Genomic DNA, 19,875 nt, shown 5'->3' with positions numbered 1-19,875 from the left:
TTAGGAACTAAGTAAAGCACAGCTTCCCCAACAGTCATCCTGGCTCTCTGGAAAGTTAGTGATAAAGTTATTAGTTAGAATTAAATTTTAACTTATTAACTTTTTTCCATGATCAAATTTTAAAAGCATATTATCTACCTTTGTGGCAAGAAGAATATGTTTTAAACAAGATAAGCATCATATAGCTATGTGACTTTCAGAAAGGACAATGACTCCCAAGATATCTCTAAGTTCCCTACAGAATTTTGTGACTTATCCAAATTATGTTGAATATGAAAGCACATGGGACACCAAGGCTTATGTGTGAAGGAAGCATAGAAGAGGAGGCCAGAAGAGTCTATGGATGTGTCAACCTAGTGAGGGAAAATGGATGTGAAGATTCCCATAGAATACAATATAGCAACAATAATGCTATGTATAATACTAATAATATTATACTAATGTGGAATATTAGAACTATACTTAAACTAGGGGATTCTGAATAATAAAAAATAGGATTAGAACTGAGAAGATTAAGATTGATTCAGTGTAAATTTGCTATTGATCTTATTTACAATTAATTGATTTGGTCCTGTAGCTGCTTAAGTAATGGCTTTTTGTCTCTAAACTTGGATCAGAAATTCAGCTAGCCTATAAGGTTAAAAATCCAACTCTCCTGCTAATCATTGATTTATTCTTCTCTCAAGGAATTTAGATGATCTTGAAAGACATGTGTGAACGTAAAAGGGATTAGGTCTAATATCTTTACACCATCAAGATATAGTTCAAAGTATTTGGTTTGCTGTCCCAAAGTGTGGGCTGCTATTTCACATCTAAACTTAAACAATGAGTCTCATGAGAAAAAAAAATGTTCGGGGGAGGGGAGGTCATTGCTAGCTTCTATTACCAAACATCCAACTAATCATGTTGTTACCTGCCCCTCAGCTCTGTAACCAATTATGTTGCCCCAATCCCATAATGTCATCTATCACATTCTGTTCTGTGTAATATAGGCCTCAAACTCATAAAAGTGGAATTTCTCTTGGAGTCTTTGGCATAATTGAAGTCAATTTATTGACTCATTTATTGAGTAGCAGTATGCCCCTGCTAATAAATGTTATCTTGCACAAAGATGCATCTTAGTTTGCCCTTTTATTTCACAGTTACTATTATAAACTATATTTTCCTCCATCTTCTTTCTTTCCCTTTTTATTCTATTCTTCTCTCCTTTTACCCTATCCCTCCACAAATGAGTTTAGTTTCTGACTTCTTTCCTCCTTTCTATCACCCCTATTCTGTTATCCCCTTCCCTTCCAATTTCCTGTAGGGTAAGATAGATTTTTATACCCAATTGTGTATGTTCTTCCCTCTTTGAGCCAATTCTGATCACTCCCTCTTCCCCTCCACTGTCAAAGCTTTTTCAAAAGAAAAAACTCTAAAAGTTTTTTTGCCTTTTTATGTGTGATAATTTACCCCATTCTACCTCTCCCTTTTCTCCCAGTACAATTCCCTCTCACCCCTTAATTTTATTTTTATATCATCCCTTCATATTCAACTCATGCCTGTGCCCTCTGCTATATATACACACATTCCTTTCAACTGTCCTAATAATGAGAAAGTTCTTATAAATTGCAACTATCATCTTCCCATATAAGAATGTAAAAAGTTTAGCTTTATTAACTTCTTATGATTTCCCCTTTCTGTTTATCTTTTTATGCTTCTCTTGAGTATTGTTTTTGAAAATCAGATTTTCTATTCAGCTCTGGTCTTTTCAAAAATGGTTAAAAGTCCTCTGTTTCATTAAATATCCATTTTTCTCCTGAATGATTATACTCAGTTTTGCTGGTCTCCTAGACTTCCTGCCCTCCAGAATTTCAAATTCTAAGCCCTCCAATCCTCTAATGTAAAAGCTGCTAAATCTTGTGCTTCATGACTGTGGCTCCACAATACTTGGATTATTTCTTTCTGGATGCTTCAAATATTTTCTCATTGATCTGAGAGTTTTGAAATTTGGCTATAATATTCCTGGTAATTTTCATTTTAGGATCTTTTTGGGAATGTGATGGATGGATTACTTCGATTTGTATTCTTCTTCTGGTTCCAGAATATTAGGGCAGTTTTCCTTGATAATTTCTTGAAAGATGCTGTCTAGGCTCTTTTTTTTGATCATGGCTTTCAGGTATCCAATAATTTTTAAATTATCTCTTCTAGGTTAGTTGTATTTCCAATGAACTATTTCACATTGTCTTCTATTTTTCATTCTTTTAATCTTGTTTTATTGTTTCTTAATTTCTCATAAAATCATTAGCTTCCATTTGTTCAATTCTAATTTTTAAGGAATTATTTTCTTCAGTGAGCTTTTGCACCTACTATTCCATTTGGCCAATTCTACTCTTTAAGGAGTTTTTTTATTCAGTGAATTTTTGTGTCTCTTTTACCATTTGGCCAACTCTGCAAAAGCCTTCTCCTCATTGTCTTTTTGTACTTCTTTTACCATTTGGCCTAGTCTGTTTTTGAGGTGCTGTTTTCTTCAGTATTTCTTGTACCTCCTTTTAAATTGTTGGCTTGTTTTTTTGTGGATTTTCTTGCATTACTCTTCTTTTTCTTCCCAATTTTTCCTCTACTTCTCTTACTTGATTTTCAAAATCCTTTTGAGTTCCTCCATGACCTGAGATCAATTCATATTTTTCTTGGAAGCTTTAGTTATAGGAGCTTTGACTTTTTCTTCCTCTGAGTATTTATTTTGATCCTCCTTATCACCATATGTATTTTAACACACCATTCTGGAAACATGTATCTAAATTATGCCTAGATTCTATGCTTCTCTAATAAGTCATACAACTGTAACTTCAAAGGCTTTCATCACCTTAAGGAAATCCTTCTACAATGAGGTACACCTTTCATTCCTCTTCAATATGCCAGACTCTCCCTGACTTCTCCTATGATATCCTGCTTTCTCTGCTTTTTAGCTTTCTTACATGTATTGTCTTCCCCCATTAGAATATATGTTCCTTGAGAGCAGGGACTGCTTGCATAATATTACTGCTTGCATAATATTCCCAGTGCTTAGCATGGAACCTATAACAGTTTACTAAATGCTTGTTGACTTGACTTTTAAGAACCACTTAACTTTTGAGATCCAAGGATAATTCTTTTTTTTTTAATGCAAATATAAGCACATATTTAATTTACCTTTCAAGCAAGAGGGCAAATTTAATACAGATTATTGAGGATGGAACTTACATCAAACCTGCAGGAATAAACATTCATATCTAGAAGATAACATAGGCTTAAATTCTCTAAATTTGTCCAAGGATAATTCTTACCAAAATTGGTGAAAATTCATTTTTTGCTGTGATCTTAAGCTATCACTTTATATCACTGAAGGACCAAAGTCCACTGCTAATATTATAGCAAACTCATTTAAGATCCTGTGATCTTGCTGAATATTCCTGTGGGAAAGAAGGGAGTGAGGAGGAAAGTATAATTATTATTGTAAAGATATTAGAAGACATCGGAGCTAAGACCCTGCAAGCAGGTTGTGCCATGAATAACAACAATCTTTTTGCACTCTGAATGATTTCACCCTCTGGAAAAATGTCTTGCTTTGTGAAATGAAACTTCTGTTCAATTCCTGACTTTAGCCTCTTTGTTCAGCTCATGCCACCCACAGGTTAGAGGCCAGTTCCAGTCCAATTGACATTATTAACAGAGATCAAATATATCAAAGTATCAAATAGATCAAATTAATAGAGATCAACATACATTCAAAAAGTTTCAAGGGCTATTTAATAAGATGCAAAAAACCTTGATAAGAAAAATCTTTTAGAATTTCAACATTGTATAAAGTCTTCAAAACTCATTACTAGCTTATAAAACTACTTTTTTAAAGAAGATACATTACCGTTGCTCTATGCTGAGCAGCTCACATTTTTAAGAAGGGAGTCTTCCTCGGTTATTTATATCCCACAATGACAAAGCTCTAAATCAAATCAAAGTTTTGAGTTCTTTGTCCCAGCTTGAAAATGACTCTCTGGTTTAAAGCCCAAAGTCTTCTAAATCTTAACTTTATCCATTATCTGATAAATGGTATAAAGATAGTCATGAAAACCTGCCAACTACTAGTTAAGAACTAATCAAAGTTCATATACTCTGTAATTATTCTAGATTTTAAGGGAAGGACAATCATTTTTAACTTATAAGGCTTTTGTATGCATTCTAGAGCTTAATGGAGTAAATTCACTTGTGGCTTCTTACAGTTTAATTTAATTTTAGCATTAAGTCTAAGAGTGAATTTCAGTGTCAAGCTGAGAACCATGGCATTGGAATGGATATATTTCCACATGAACCAGCTTTAACACACTTTCTCCAAAAGACACCAGTTCACACATCTTGTGGAAATACCCGCTGCTAGCCCAAAGAAATATTATTAGCTGTCTCTACTGCTTCAGCTTCCATATCCAATGGAAATGGGCATAAATGGCCTACAGATCTCCACTTTTAAAGAGGTAATGTGTGCATGAACTGCAACTTACTGAAAGCATTGTAACAAAAACATGCTTTAACTAACCAAGCCACAAGCATTTATTAAATGCCTAAATATGTCAGATACTGATGATACAAAGACAAAAATGAAATATTCTCCATTCTCAAGAAACTTATGCTCTGTCAAGGAAGGAAGACAACATATTCCCATAACAAGGTCCCAAATGTATCTTCACATTTACCTATAATGAAATATCTTATAAGTCATTGTGAAGATTGCAGCCATCTGACTAGAATGTTCTCAACTGTCCATCTCCACTCCACTTTTTATCTATGTGAATTATCCCTATGCCTTGCCAGGCTGAACCCTCTTGCAATGCTCTTTACCCCATCCCCTCCTATCTTATTTCTTCTGGTACTCTACAAATACAAGATTAAGGAGGCACAGATAACTAATACTTTGTCTGAAAAAAAAGTCTTGAGATTTTAATGAAATATAAAAAGACAGTATCTTCTTATTGTCAACAAAATGGTAATTAATTTTTACAATTAAATCATCTCTGTCTTCAAAGAACTTGCATTGTAGGAGGCATATGTGTGTGTATTGCAATGTTTATGCAATGCACTTGTTTTTTATGATTTTCTTGCATTACTCTCCTCAAGTTTGTTTTTTAGCTTTACGTGTCCAAGTGCCCATTTCCTTCCCTTTGACTTTTAAATAACATCCTTCAATTCTTACAAGGTTTAAATCTCTCCTGCAACTCAGAATCCATTTTCTTGCCATTGAAATCTTTCTTCTATTTTCTTTAGAAATCCCTCTTTCTCTCTTATATCCCACAATGTTGAAAGATATTCTGCCACTCACTTCATGCTCTGATCTAGGTACAGGATTAGCCTCCATTTGAGACACAGATAATAGTCACTCAGCTTTTGGTAGAAAAATAAATTTCATACGTCATTGTACATTTTCCCTACTAGTCATAATGTTTGAGTTTTTTAGCCTTGTTTTTTAAAAGTACTTGTGATTATTTTCATTTTAATTCTAAGTATCTAGTTTAAAAATTTTATAAGCAATTTTAAAGGTTAAAGTTTTTTATACATAATTTGTTTTATCTACTAATCTTCTCCATAAGTTTCCATTTGCCTTGATCTGCCTTGTCATCTGCCTTTTCCTTCTTTTTGAATCTATTTCTGTGTTATTTAGTAATCCTCCTTTATTCTCTTTAATTTTTTAATTTCTTCCTTAATTGTCCTTCCCCTTGCTTCTCTTACATTCTGGAAGTAGAACCAAAACTAGTATATGAACCTAGAGATTAAATTTTTTAAAAATTTCTCCCAATTTTTGACAACTTTCTACTCCCCATATTCAATCTCTGATCTTTCATCAGTTCAGATCATTCCAATTCACCTTTATGTTTTCCTTTTCCTTGAGCAGATCAAATTCTCTCTCTTCCTTTCCTTTTCCTACTACCTTGAACTATTCCTACTGCCATTAGCTTAGCAGGTCATCATTATTACCTATTCTACAGTTTTTAACACCTCCTAGGTTTTCCTTCCTCTGCTCCCTTCCTTCCAAGTGTCTTTCTTATGATTACCAGATTTATCTTCTGATTCTAAACCAATCCCAAATTAGACCATTGTGGTGATTCCGGTTTGGGATCTGAATGCAATAAGGCATTTGTAGTGTCAAAAAAATGCAATAAGAACTATTTTATTCACAATAATGGATAAAAATAATAGAATTATAAGCTTTAAAAAATATATAAATTTAGATAAAATAGCTAAGCACCCTTCCTCTGCATTCAACACAACAGCCATAGACAGATCAAAAAGGCCTTCCCAAAGGGGCTAGGAATTTCACTAAAATCTCCAATATCAATTCCCCACAGGCCCGACTTTTTAATGCCCTAGGTAACAAAGAAGCCACATAAAGGAACAATCCAGTCCATACAGAACCAAAGAAATGGCCATCACATTCCAAGGATGCATGCATCAGGTCACTTTGCTCAAAAATATTCAATGACCCTGTATTGCCCACTGAGTAAAATTCAAATTCTTTTGCAAGGTTCTTGACAATTTTGTGGTTTCTGCTGCATTTACAATGTGACATGTTTCTCCTATAGTTTTTCCAAAGCTTTCACTTCAACAAAAAATAAAAATCATGACAAATTATAGCTCTGGGACTGGAATTCAATAAAGAAATTAGAGCTGGATCTAGAAATGTTGGAGTTATCTGTGTTTGTAAAATAACTGAATCAAGTAATCAGTGAGAATTTCTTCGTTATCTCCTGGTATGTGCTGGACAAGGCAAAAATGAATGCATCCCTGACTGAAGGTACTAGCCTGAAGGAGGGGGTGAGGCACTAAAGGAAGGAATGTAGAGAGAGAGTAGAGGAGAAGAGCCTAAATAGAGGACAAATATACTTAGGCATGAGAGAGATAGAAAATGATGTAGCAAAAATAATATGACAGATAAATTGGTAGATACATACATATATTTGTATGTTGATACATATACATAATATTTATGCAGTGTATATATGCATGTATACAAATTAATGCATATATATGTGTGTACATATATAAATATATGTATATAATTTGTGGTTACACACATATACATCACACACATACAAACACACATATGCAGGGAAGTTCCAATATCAAACATTGCTGACTTTTTTGAACTACACAAGACAAAATAATATGGTTGAGACACTTCAGTACTTCTTATTTATGGCCAAATGGAAGCATTAAATAAACATCATTGCAGTGAAGGAAAAGACAGAGAGAAGGCCTTGATTTTAGCACATTCTCCCAAGAAAAAGTTGAAATACTGATTTTTTAATCAGTATTCCTCTATATCTTCCCACTGTAAAAAAGACATATGGATAAATGCTAAAGCTTAAAAAAAAAGAAAGAAAGAAAGAAAGAAAGAAAGAAAGAAAGAAAGGAATCCCAGAAGAAATAACAGAGCTTCTTCCATAATCTAAAAAAAAAGAAAATCAGAAAGAGAAATCACACTGAATTGGGAATTCCCAATAGAAAGCTTATAAATGATATTCCTTTACTAAAAGGATACACTTGTTTGCTAGAAATTTCATTACTAAAGCCAAAAATACTTTGGGAGACAACTAATATTATGATTTTCCTCTTTGTCAGTCCCTCTAAAACTAGTCAGTCACTCAGTCAAAAATGCATTCTTATGACCTTAACTATGTACCAGGCATTGGGCTAGCATTCCTATTGGTGTACTGATGAAGGGAAATTCCTTAAACTGAACACTGCCTTTCCCAATTCTTTGGGAAAGTAGTGTACCCTTTTTCCCTAGCCAAAGAGAGGATCAGGACATGAGCCAAATGTCAAAAGCCTAAGGATGATGAGAACTTCCCACAGTGGAAACTATGGCTCAATCTTGACTCCAATTACAATTCTGAAGGCTGTAGATCCACAAGACTGAGAGGAAATCCAAGTAAGATTCCTATCCCTTTTTCCTGCACTAATCTAACAAGCTATCAGAAATAACTTTCTTCCTTCCTCATTACCTCTGATTTGCTAAAATGGCGAGTTCATAAGAGACCCACAAGTCTCCCATGCTTGTGATAGGTCCATTAAAGCCAGCGAGCAAATTAACAACCTATGAAAAAGTCAGTGTGGCCTGAAGCCTCAGCGTACTTTTTCTTCCCTCAGACTCAGGGTTCTCAATATTCCCTGTGGAGACAGGGATCAAGAATTTTTGCTACCCTAGAGATGGAGGAAGAGGAAGGAATCTTCTTGCCCTCCCCAAATATGATATCCAGCAATTAGAGAGTCAATTCAAGAGGAGACAAAAAAAATCTACTTTTCTACCTTCTATTTGTTGAGAGACTTCCCTGACATCCCAAGGGAGTACAGTTTGAGAGGTTTCTGACACAGGTCTTAGATAAAAGTCCCTGCTCTTTCCAAAAGAACACTGCTGTTCCCCTTTTGAGAACATCAATGTTGCCTGAAGCTGGATGTCCAGTAGATTCCTTGCCCAACAGAAACAACAAGTCCAGCTGAACAGTCCCACTATGGGAAACAAAACAAGCACATGATAAGAAACAAAATCAAAACTCTCATCATTGCCTCCAGAAACTCATCTTCCTATAAGAGAACATGACCTCTGAAATTCACCTCAGAGGTATTTCCTGCTCCTGGAGCCCTGCCTAGGATTAGAGAGGGCAAGAGATAGACAGTGGAGACATTTGGTCCTCTGTTTATGAAAAGGGTCCAATCACCCCATCATTTCCCCAGTGGTTACAGGACTTCTTCATGCCCCTCAGTCAGATAACCTTCCCTCTGCCCCCTGATTTTCAGCTTCTTTTTTTGTATGTGTTATCTTCCACAGTTAGTTGGGAGCTTTTATTATCTCCAGCACTTAGCTCAATAAGCTAAGTAGGAACTTAATAAATATTTATTGATTGACTTATCTGACTTATCCTATATTACTAGAGTTGTGTGGTCATTGCAGTTTGTGACTACTCTTCTAATGGATGCTAAATGTTTTTATGAGAGAGGAGAGAATAGATCCCAGATCTATAGAAGATGTTTTGTAGTTTTCATTCCTATTATGTCATTTAACAAGTGCCATTGTCCTAACTGGGCCTACCGGCTGATTGTGAATGGGAAACATATTGGCACTGATAAAAAGCTATAGCATTAAAAAATAAAAACCCACTGCATACCCTAGAATCTAGGAGTATATCCATCTTTTGATGACTCATTCTGCCAATGTGAATGCAAGGTGAAAGAGTGTCCCTATAGTTTCTTCAGGACAAAATCTCACCTTAAAAACCTCAATGAGGTCAGAATAGGATTCTGAAGAATCATAATATTAACAGTCCCAAATATAACTTGACTATGTTTTCTAGGGGAAAAAATGCTGACTCAATCCTTTAAAATGATACCTATTTCTAGGATTATTAACATGAAATTTATGAATGTTTGTTGAATTTAATTAATTACAGACATTTATCTACACTAAAAGGAACTTTAAAAGCCATCTAGCCCAATTTCCTAATCAATACACAATCTCCTCTACAACAGCCTTAAGTAATTGTTTATCCACTTATCTTTAGCCTGAACATTTTGATCAAAGAGGACTCCCTACCTTATAAGGCAGCTGATTCCACTTTTAGACAGTTATCATTTGAAGAAAATCTTTAAATTGAATTGAAATGTGCCTGCCTAAAATTCCCATCACTATATCCCCATATATTCTAAACCCAATAAAAGTAATCTTTCTTCAATTTTCCCATACCAACTGGTCAAATATATGAAAACCTGTAAACTCTCATGTCCAGAACAAACATCTCTGGTTCCTTCAGTAATTTTTGAAATGACATTTTTTCTATAATTTTTATCTGCCTGGTAAATGTTAGATGGGCTTCTATTAATCAATTTATCTTTGAAATTATGGCATCAAAAATTAAACATAGCCCCTCAGATGCATTCTAACCAAAACAGATCAAAGTAGCACTCTTTTCTCCCTTTATACTTCAAATCAACAGAGCCTGAGATGGCATTATTTCAGGTAGACTCACAGTACTGTTGATTCCTAATAAGCTTACAATTCACCAAAACCTCTAAGTAGTTTTTAACATAGGCTGATATCAATACAAGGTTCTATCATCCTATCCCTGGCACACTTTCTTTTTTTTTTTTTTTAACTAAATTTAGCCATATTAAATTTCATCTTGTTGGTTCAGACCCATAGTTTTAGCCTGTCAAGATTTATTTGAACTCTGATTCTGTCATCCAGCATGCTGTTACTTTTTTACAGTTTTACACAAGTCATAAATCTTATCAGAATTTTTTCCTTGGTTCATTCAACTCATTTTACAGAAGAAGTTCTCTGGTGAAAACAGTATCTTATTTTAAATAATATTTACAGGGAAAGGGAAAAATTGTCATTATATATAGGATTACAGAAACTCTGCTGTGTGGAATTAAATATGCAATCAGTTGCAATTCATTGTTATGATTTCTCCCCATTATTTGAAGTTGCAATTCTATATATACATATTAGCAGTCAGATGGAAATAATTGAAATAAATAGATGATAGGAACAAATAGTATACAACCTAACAAAGAAGAATAGGATACTCTCTCACCTTTTTCTCACCTGTTTCTTTACTTGCAAAACAAACCCAAGAATACATTGTTAGTGTGCTCAATTGATAAGGGGACCCATTCTTGGGTCTTCCAGAAGGGGGTCCTCAATTTTTGTCTTGAGTTTGTTTCACCACTTCCTCTGTGGATTTATTCAGAATTTCTCTTTGCATAGACAATCTTGTGTCATTATAGTAAACTGGAGACCAAAAAAAAAAAAAAAAAGAAAGAAAAAAAAAAAAAAAGAAAAAGAAAAAGAAAAAAAAAAGGAAACTGAATATGCAAGGGAAAGAGTTCTTAGCATAAGAGAAAAGATTTTCAATTAATAAATTTCCCATATTAGAAGAAATTCCAATAAGTATATATAACTTTTCAAAAGATAGTCTTGTGAATCTTTTGTTGTTTGGAGGAACAAGCAACTGGCAAGAAAGGAAAATTTTTTTTAAAAATTTCCCTCAAAAAATACAATATCACTAGTCTTACCCTACTTCTTAACAATAGCCCTTTAAGGTTTTAAATTCTATTTTGGTAGTGGTAATATAGAGCATGATGAGGTTGCCAAGTGAAAATATTAAGTACAATTGACTTTAAGCCATCAGCAGCAATATGAAAAATGTCTTCAATACTGAATAGAGAAATAAAAATTAAAACACCTCTGAAGTTCTACTTCAAGCCCATTAAATTGGAAAAGATAATCCAAAGAAAAAAGATAAACATACTCATTCTTTACTATGCACTCAACTGCGTAATGATACATATTGTTTCATCATGCATTCTGTTTCTGGGATGATACATGACATTGGTACTAACAATGATAGGTGTGTATGGCCTATATAATAGAGAAACTACCTGAGACTAAGTTATTGGTAAATGAATGAACGTTGGGATGTGCTCTAATAAACTGTACCAGAGTTCCTGCTGTGATTTTATTTATTTTTTATTTTTGCTAAGAGGAGAGAGCAAAAACAGGTCAAGAGTTTTTTCCTTTAAGTATAGGAATATAAGACAAAAGTCGCCATCTCTTTCCACTTCCTTTAATGTTATTACTGCGCGTCTCCTCAAGGCTTATTGAAGCTTCAAGACAATTTATATAGCTCAGGCATTAACTTCCAGGAGCATCAAAGAAAATATAAGGACAAATGGAATATATCATTGTATTTGTCTGTTTAACCTCCTTTAGAAAGATTTATTAAAAGGCCAGGAGAGGAACATAGACTTTAATCTCTTTGAGGGAGATGGTAGTAAGAGCTGAAAATAATTTATTCTGGCCTAGGCAAGAATGCTGACTATGGAGGGAGGGTGTATGGATTCAGAGGAGGGAGATAATTAAAACAGATATTGATAACTACTTTAATGAGCCTTCTATCGATATAGATAGATAGATAGACAGATAGATAGATAGATATCAACTAATTAACAAAAGTACTTTTTTAAAAGTTTTTAAGTTACCAATGAGTATGCTAGCCCAGGGTCATATCATTAGAGACATGTTGGACCATGACATTCTTCCATTACAGAACATAAATCTAACAAGCTCGTCTCTTCCCAACTGACCTCTTAATGTAGGGAAGATTATATTCTTCACAGAGGGGAGAGGAGGATTGAGATTCTATTGTTTGAGTTTCTCTATTTGCAATGTGCATATTTTGTAATTTTTATTTTGTATTTTGCATATATGTATGTATATATGTGTTTTTGTATAAAATATGCATATTTTGTAATTATATCTTAATTAAATGCTTTGCAATTTGATTTATGATTTCTATTTAGTTTGTTGATTGAGAATAAATTAATAGGAACTCAATCATATTTACATGATTATGTTTAATTAAAAAAAAACTCCCCACATTCAATCTGTGGTAGCAGGGGCTCCAGAATTCAAGGGAACCCATTAAAAAAAATTCAAAGAAGGTAAAATTATTATCAGTAGGAAGAAACATAGAAGGCATCATAGAGGTCATAATAACTACTGAACTATGATATGAAGGAATAGGTGGTAATGTAAATTTCCCAACTCCTATTGAATATAATTAGGGGAAAATGTTGGTTCCTTACAATAGCCTTCATTGGTTGACTTCATTCTTATTCTCCTTTTCCCCATTGATGAGTTCTTCCTGAAGCTTCCATTTTGGTGACTGGCTCAACTAATTGATGCTTCATTCCCCTTCCAGCTCTGCTTCTTACTCTCAGGGCTTTACTGCCATGTTCCCAGGTGGGTATTTTGCCACTCCCATTCTTTTTATCTCCTTTTCGTTTGTCTTCCCCCATTAGAATGTAAATCTCTTGAAGGCAGGGACTATTTTTGTATATTTGCATGCCCAGAAATTAAATAATTAAATTTTTTATAATTATTATAATTAAAAAGAAAATAGATAATTAGCAATATTTGCAAAAGATTTCTCCGTAAAAGTCTCATTTCTAAAATATATAAGAACTTATTCAAATTTAGAAGAATCAGAATCATTTCTCCATTGGCAAATGGTCAAAGGATATGAACAAGAAGTTTGGCACCAAGAAGCATTTTTTAAAATATAGCTCCAAATTACTAACAATTTAATAAACATAAATTAAAGCAATTCTGAGATTCTACCTCACATGCATTAGATTGGCAAAGATGGCAAAAAAAAAAAAAAAGAAAAGAAAAGAAAATGACAATTGTTGGAGAATCTATGGGAAAGCAGGTATACTAATGTATTGATATAGCCTTTCTGGAAATCAATTTGGAATGTTCTCTAATAGTCACTAAATTATTCATTCCCTTCAAATACCACTATTAAGCCTACTAAGCCTATTATCAAAGAGATCTAAGAAAGAGAAAAGAGATCCATAAGGACAAAAATATTTATAGCAACACTTTTTGCAATTTCAAAGACCTAGAAACTAAAGAGGTACCCATCTATTGAGAATTGGCTAAATAAATTATGGTATAAAAAGCAAATAAATAAATAAATTATGACATATGGATGTAATAGAACGTTATTGTGGCATAAAAAAATATAAAATATATGGTTTCAAAGTAATATAGAAAGATGTGTATGAAATGATGCTCAGTGATATGAGCAAAACTAAAAAAAAATGATTTGTACAATAATAGAAATATAAAGGAAAATATTGAAAGACTTTAAAAAGGCCAGAAAAAAGTATCAGTAAGCAGGAAATTGAACTTATATATTTAAAAAGAAAAGCAAGCAGTGGAGATCTGGCCTCCACAAACAGTTCTATTATAATAGAACAATTGTGTTCTGAAAAATCATAGCACTATGCAAAATTGTGCAATAAAAACCCAAGACTTATGAGGGAATGGGATCAGATAGATGCATAATACTTAAAAACTTCATTAATGATACATTTTTTAAAAATTGAAATAGTAGAAGGTGATACATGTTAAATTGTTAAGAAGTATATAAATACTACAAGAAACAGTGTTGTGTTACTAACCTTGGGCTTCTGTTTGACTTGTGACACAGTTCCCATGGGCCTGGGTTGGCAAAGTCTTCCATAGATTGAACAAGTAGCAACTCTAAATCTCAGGGGCAGAGGCCCCAGCAGAAGGTGGGGAAAGGGTATGACCATTCTTGGCTCTGACTGCACTAGAAAGTATAAATAAATATTACATTTTACTTTGAAATAGAATTGAAGTTTTGCTTGTGGAAGTGCTGAATTATTGTGAAGTGGTACAGTTGTGCTGTGGTGAATTAGATGACAAAATCACATAAAAACATACATGAAATTCACATTATAATTAAAATATTCTCTAATATATTAATTGTCCTGGAACAAACTTACATTTTCAAAGTAAGTGCTATGGTAACATTAACTATATAATCCTTTTTTTCTTCCCTACCATATAAATGGAAAAGTCCATTTTATTTGGCTTTTTGTTAAATTCATAATAATCCTGAAAATAGATTTAACATCATTGGAAATTAGTTACTTCATGAATTCCCAAATTCCAAGTTTCTCAAGATTTCTTTTAATCTTCCCCTTGGGAAGAAAGAAGATTGGATTATTCTGAAATTATTGGATTAAAGCCACATCATGAAGCTTGTTTCTTCTAAATAAGGCATCTTATAAGATGTAGTAATAAGGTAGGTTCCTAAATAAATTATGAACTAAGTCACACCAAGCCCGTGTGATAACTTCCTAGTTCAAATTTGCCTTCTTATATTAGGACCTATTGTTTGTTGACTAAATTATGGACATTTGTGAAGTAATGGATTGCACAAAAATCAAGATGGCTTTCCTTCATCTCCTGTGACCTTCTGCATGTCTTGTCTATTATTCTTTCTTCTTCATAGTTTCTCCATTTTATCTAACTTGTATGATGTATATACATATATGTGTGTGTATGTTATATATATATGTATATATGTACACCCACATGTATATATACATATATACCATCCCCTATTATTTAAAGCCCTTTTTATTATATTAGTAAGGAGGAACAAGCATTTATTAAGAGTCTACTTTAAGGTGCTGGGAGGTTTTTTTTCTTATTTCATAGTTGAGGAAACTGAGGCACAAAGAGGTTAAATGATTTGCCCAAAATCAAAGAGACAATAAGTGTCTAAGGTCACTTTTGAACTCAGTTCTTCCTGACTTCCAGATAGTAGTCTTTCCACTGTACCTCCTAGACAACCAGTAAATACATTCTTACCAACCAACCTTTGTTAGTCATATAGAAATGCATTCTGGACAGGATTCTGACATTCCACTATTTCACACTGTGACCCAGAAATTCAAAAAACACTTTCAGTCATTCAATTAGTCAATAAGCATTTATTAAGCATTTTCTATGTGCCAAATCTTGTGTGAAACAAGATCCCACACATAGGAGCAAAGAACCTTAAGGAGATAAAACATTGTCTGAGGAACAGCATGTTCATTTTGGCTAGAATATGGAGAGTGAGTAATTAACCAGGAAAGAGTCATATTATGAAGAACTTTAAATGCCAAACATAAAACTTGCTTTCCTCTGAAACGTACATTTCTGAATAGTGCAATAAAGCAGTCTTGAGTTTCTAAGGGAAGTTGATACAAGCTTGTTACCTTTAGTCACCTGAAATCCTTGTATTTAGTTTAGGATCTCTTTTCCTCATTTCTCAATTATCTAGATTTATAGCTGATGTGATTTCAGTCTATTATGAGTATATATATCACTGTCACTTCCTTAGCAAATTCAGTTTGAGGCACATGTCCTATACTTTCTAGGAAATATTTTATAGAAGATTAGAAGTCTATGGCATCTCACAAAAATTTGACCCATTATGTACCTAGCTGCTCTAGAACATTTCTAGCATTTAGAGTTAAAGTGTAAGGTAATCAGGATAGTATATTTCCTGTACAGGGGCATTGAATTAATTCAACTGCTACTGAGCAGTGGGAGAGGGGAATTCCCTTTCTTTCGAGTATACTGGTGGTAGTTCTTAAGGCTTGAGCAAGAGGGGCTGAGGAGCTGACAGTTGAAGAGTGAAAAACTTGAGGGATCTGGGACTTCTTAACAGCATAAAGCCAAGAGATAATTCTGTTCTGGGCTGATTTCCTAGTGATTTCCCTTTTTCTTCTTATAAGAAGTCCAGAGATCAGCTTGCCTGTCTTGGTTTAAATATTAAAATGCGTACTATATGCACATGATCATTAATGAATTGATAGTGAACTAGATAAGGATATTTAAGAATATGATAAAAGGTTATCTCTCTGCCTTGGAACTGCAAATATTAAGTAGTTGAATGATAGAATCAATGATTTGAACCCAAGTTCTCTAATGTCAATTCCAAACCTTTCTGCTCTGCACCATGCTTATCAAATTTATCATCATTTAGATGAGGGATTCATCAGAAGCAAAATCAAACTCATAAAGAGGGGACAAGAAAAAGAGAATGAAAAACATAAGAAAATTGAATGGAAACACACAAGCTTGCCCACAAAGTGGAAAAGGAAAGCAGAATAGATTAGAAACCAGAATCCAACTATATATTATTTATATATGTTGATTCAAGGCAATTCCTTGGAGACTCCAGAGAGACAACCATGGGCACTGAATCTGTATAGAAACACAGTCTTTTCACCTTTTTTTGTTTATCTGCTTTTTTTCTTTCTTGTTTTTTGCTCTTTTTGGTCTGATTTTTCTTGCACAATATGACAAATACAGAAATACATTTAAAAGAATTGCACATATTTAACTTGTATCAGATTGCTTGCTGTCTTGGGGAGATGGAAGTCAGAGGAGAAAGAAAAAATTGAACATAAAATCTTAGAAAAATGAATGTTGAAAACTATCTTTACACGTATTTAGAACAATAAAATAATACTGAAAATTTAAAAAAAAAATTTAAATATATACATGTTGTTTGTAAGAAAACATTTGAAACAGAAAGATACATACAGTTAAAATAAATGCCTGGGGCAGAATCTGAAACAAAAAATGCTACAGCTAAACTTAAAAAGACAAGAGATATCATGATCTCAGACAAAACCATAGCAAAACATAAACCTAATTAAAAGAGAAAAACAAAAAAAAAAATTACATCAGATTTATAGATGAAATGAAGCTGCAAAAGGGAATACATTGAATGAACAGAATCAGCATACAAAAAGCCATTCAGTTGAGAAAAGTGACAAATGTACTTGTGGTTTAAAACAAAACAAAATAAAACAAGAGTTCACAACAAAAGATAGGAGAAACATGTCCAAAAAAAAAAGTTTCTTTGGCAAAAATCCAGGAATTACTTACAGAAGCATTAATTATTCATAGCATTAATTAATCATAGAACTTGCACTGCTTGTTTCAATAGACCAATAGTATAATATGGCACTTAAAAAAATTAATGCAATTTTTGGCCTCTAAGAGCAGTATTTCCACAGTAAGAGATATTAAGTTATCTACTATACAGTAGATAAAGCACAAATCTTGGAGTCAGGAAGATTCCTCTTCCTGAGTTCAAATCTGGCTCCAGACACTTCCTAGCTGTTGTGACCCCGGGTAAGTCACTTCACCATATTTGCCTTAGTTTCCTCATCTGTAAAATGAGCTGTAGAAGAAAATAACAAAGCATTCTAGTTTCTTTGCAAAAAAAAAAAAAAAAAAAGGAGCCAGGAGACCAGCTACGTGGTGGTGCAGTGAATAGAGCATCAGCCTTGAAGTCAGGAGGACCTGAGTTCAAATCTGATCTCAGACATTTAACACTTCCTAGCTGGGCAAGTCACTTAAACCCAAATCAAAAAAAAAAAAAAAAAAAAAAAAAAAAAATTGGGATCAGACATGACTGAAATACCTGAATAACAACAAAGCTGCTGGGGTTACAGATGTGGAAAATGCCCGTTTTTAATCTAGAGAAGCTCGTGGTGCAGTAGGGGAGGTAAGCACGTGCACAGGGGTGACTGTAATGAAAGACAAACTATTTGAATTCATAGAAAACAAGAACTATTCCATAAAAACTTTGAGCAATATGCTATACTTCTAAATGGGGACAGATAGGAAAGGCTTCATGGAGAAAGTAGTTGAGAAAGATCCTGAAGGAATCTCCAAAGGAAAAGCTCCTGAGAATTATTCTGCTTGTAGGTGGGAGGGAGGGCTGGTATTTGCAAATGCAGAGAAAGTAGATGTCAAGATAAGATCAAAGAATGGCAAAAAGCCCAGTTCTAATTGCCCAGAGAGTACATAAGGGCAGCATGCTCCAAGGCAATGTGATGTAAGAGGACAGACTGAAATAAAGAAACAGAAAGTTTCTTGGCTGAAATTCAGGACCATGGATTTAGAGATAGGAGTCCCCTGGTCATATACTATAACTCTCATTTTAAAGACGAGCCTAAGAGGTCAAGTCACTTGCCAAAGTTAGGATTCAATCCCAAATCCTCTAATTCCAAATCTAGGACATTTTTCATTACACAAGTAGTTTATATGAAATAGGGGCATAACATAATGCTCACCCCTATGCTCAAATAAATCTGTGCCCTTCTTCCCTTTACAACTTTTCCATGTCTTCCCTTAAGTTCATCAGAGTATCCCTTAGAGGTCTTCCTCTCTCCTGTAATCAGGAGACCATCTGGGTCCCCAGGGGTCATCCATTAATCTAGTGCCTCTTGCTTTTGCCAGCTCATTTTCTTTTTCTGCATACTTGCTCTGATGACTTTTTATTCAAGTTGTTTCTAAAGTTCCTTATTTTTTATTTTGCAGAATGCTTACATTCAGCATGTGATCCTCCATTGTTTTCTGCCATATTCATTTTTAGTTCCTGGAGCCTGATATTCCACATCTAACAGCTATATACTACCAATCTAATACTGGTATTTAAAAAGATGGATTTTTGAGGAAGAAGTTAGAAAGTCTCATATGAACTGATGCAAAGTGAAATGAGCAGAAACAAGAAAACAATTTATACAGTAACAGCAATAACAATCAATTGAAAGACTCCTCTTAATCAATACAATGACCTACCACAATTCCAAAGGAGTCATGATGAAACTGACTCTCCAGAGAAGAGCACTGAAGCATCTTTTCTTCCTTTGTCTTTTTTTTTTAAAGGAATATGGCTAATGCAATAATTTGTTTTGCATGACTACACATATTTGTAATGCAATAGGGGAGGGCCTTCACAGTGGATAGAGGAAGAGAGAAGTGGGAGATAATTTGGAACTGAAAACAAAATTTAAGTTTAACAAAATATTTTCCTTCAAGCACTGCAATATTTTAAGACTTGCTGAAATCAACTTGATATCACCTGCTCACAAGAGTACCTAGAGAATCTCATCAATCATAGGGAATCCCTTCTTCAATTTGGACTTTCAAATTGTATCTCCTTTATCACAGCAACAAAAATCTTCCAACTTTATGCTCTGCCTTGCCTAATGTTTATGATCCGAAAGTTACTGATTATCATCTTATATCATTCAAGAAATCCTGATAGTTTTTGCTATATGGAGAGACACCTTGTAGAAGAAAAATTCCAAGACAGCATTTTGCTCAACCAAATCAAACACATTTTCACAATTAATAACCAACATAGTGAAATTATCTCATCTTTCTGCTAATAGTATAAGATAAAGGTGTAGAACGTTGAAATACTGCTTGTAAAAAGGCAGCATGTTTCTTACTAATAGCCTCTTATGTCCTTACTAAGATAATTCACTTATAATTGTGTACATATGGGAAAGGAGGCGTCTCAGTCAGTAGTTGATTGCACCTGTTATCTTTCCAGGGCATCGATAACATCAAGATTTTTTCCAGTGTTTTGAGTATCTTACCCCTTCCTCCTTCATTAATTTTGTGGATTAATC

Source organism: Antechinus flavipes, chromosome 4, assembly GCF_016432865.1.
Source record: "Antechinus flavipes isolate AdamAnt ecotype Samford, QLD, Australia chromosome 4, AdamAnt_v2, whole genome shotgun sequence".
In the NCBI taxonomy this organism is placed as follows: domain Eukaryota; kingdom Metazoa; phylum Chordata; class Mammalia; order Dasyuromorphia; family Dasyuridae; genus Antechinus; species Antechinus flavipes.
Note: the sequence above shows the minus strand (reverse complement) of the source record.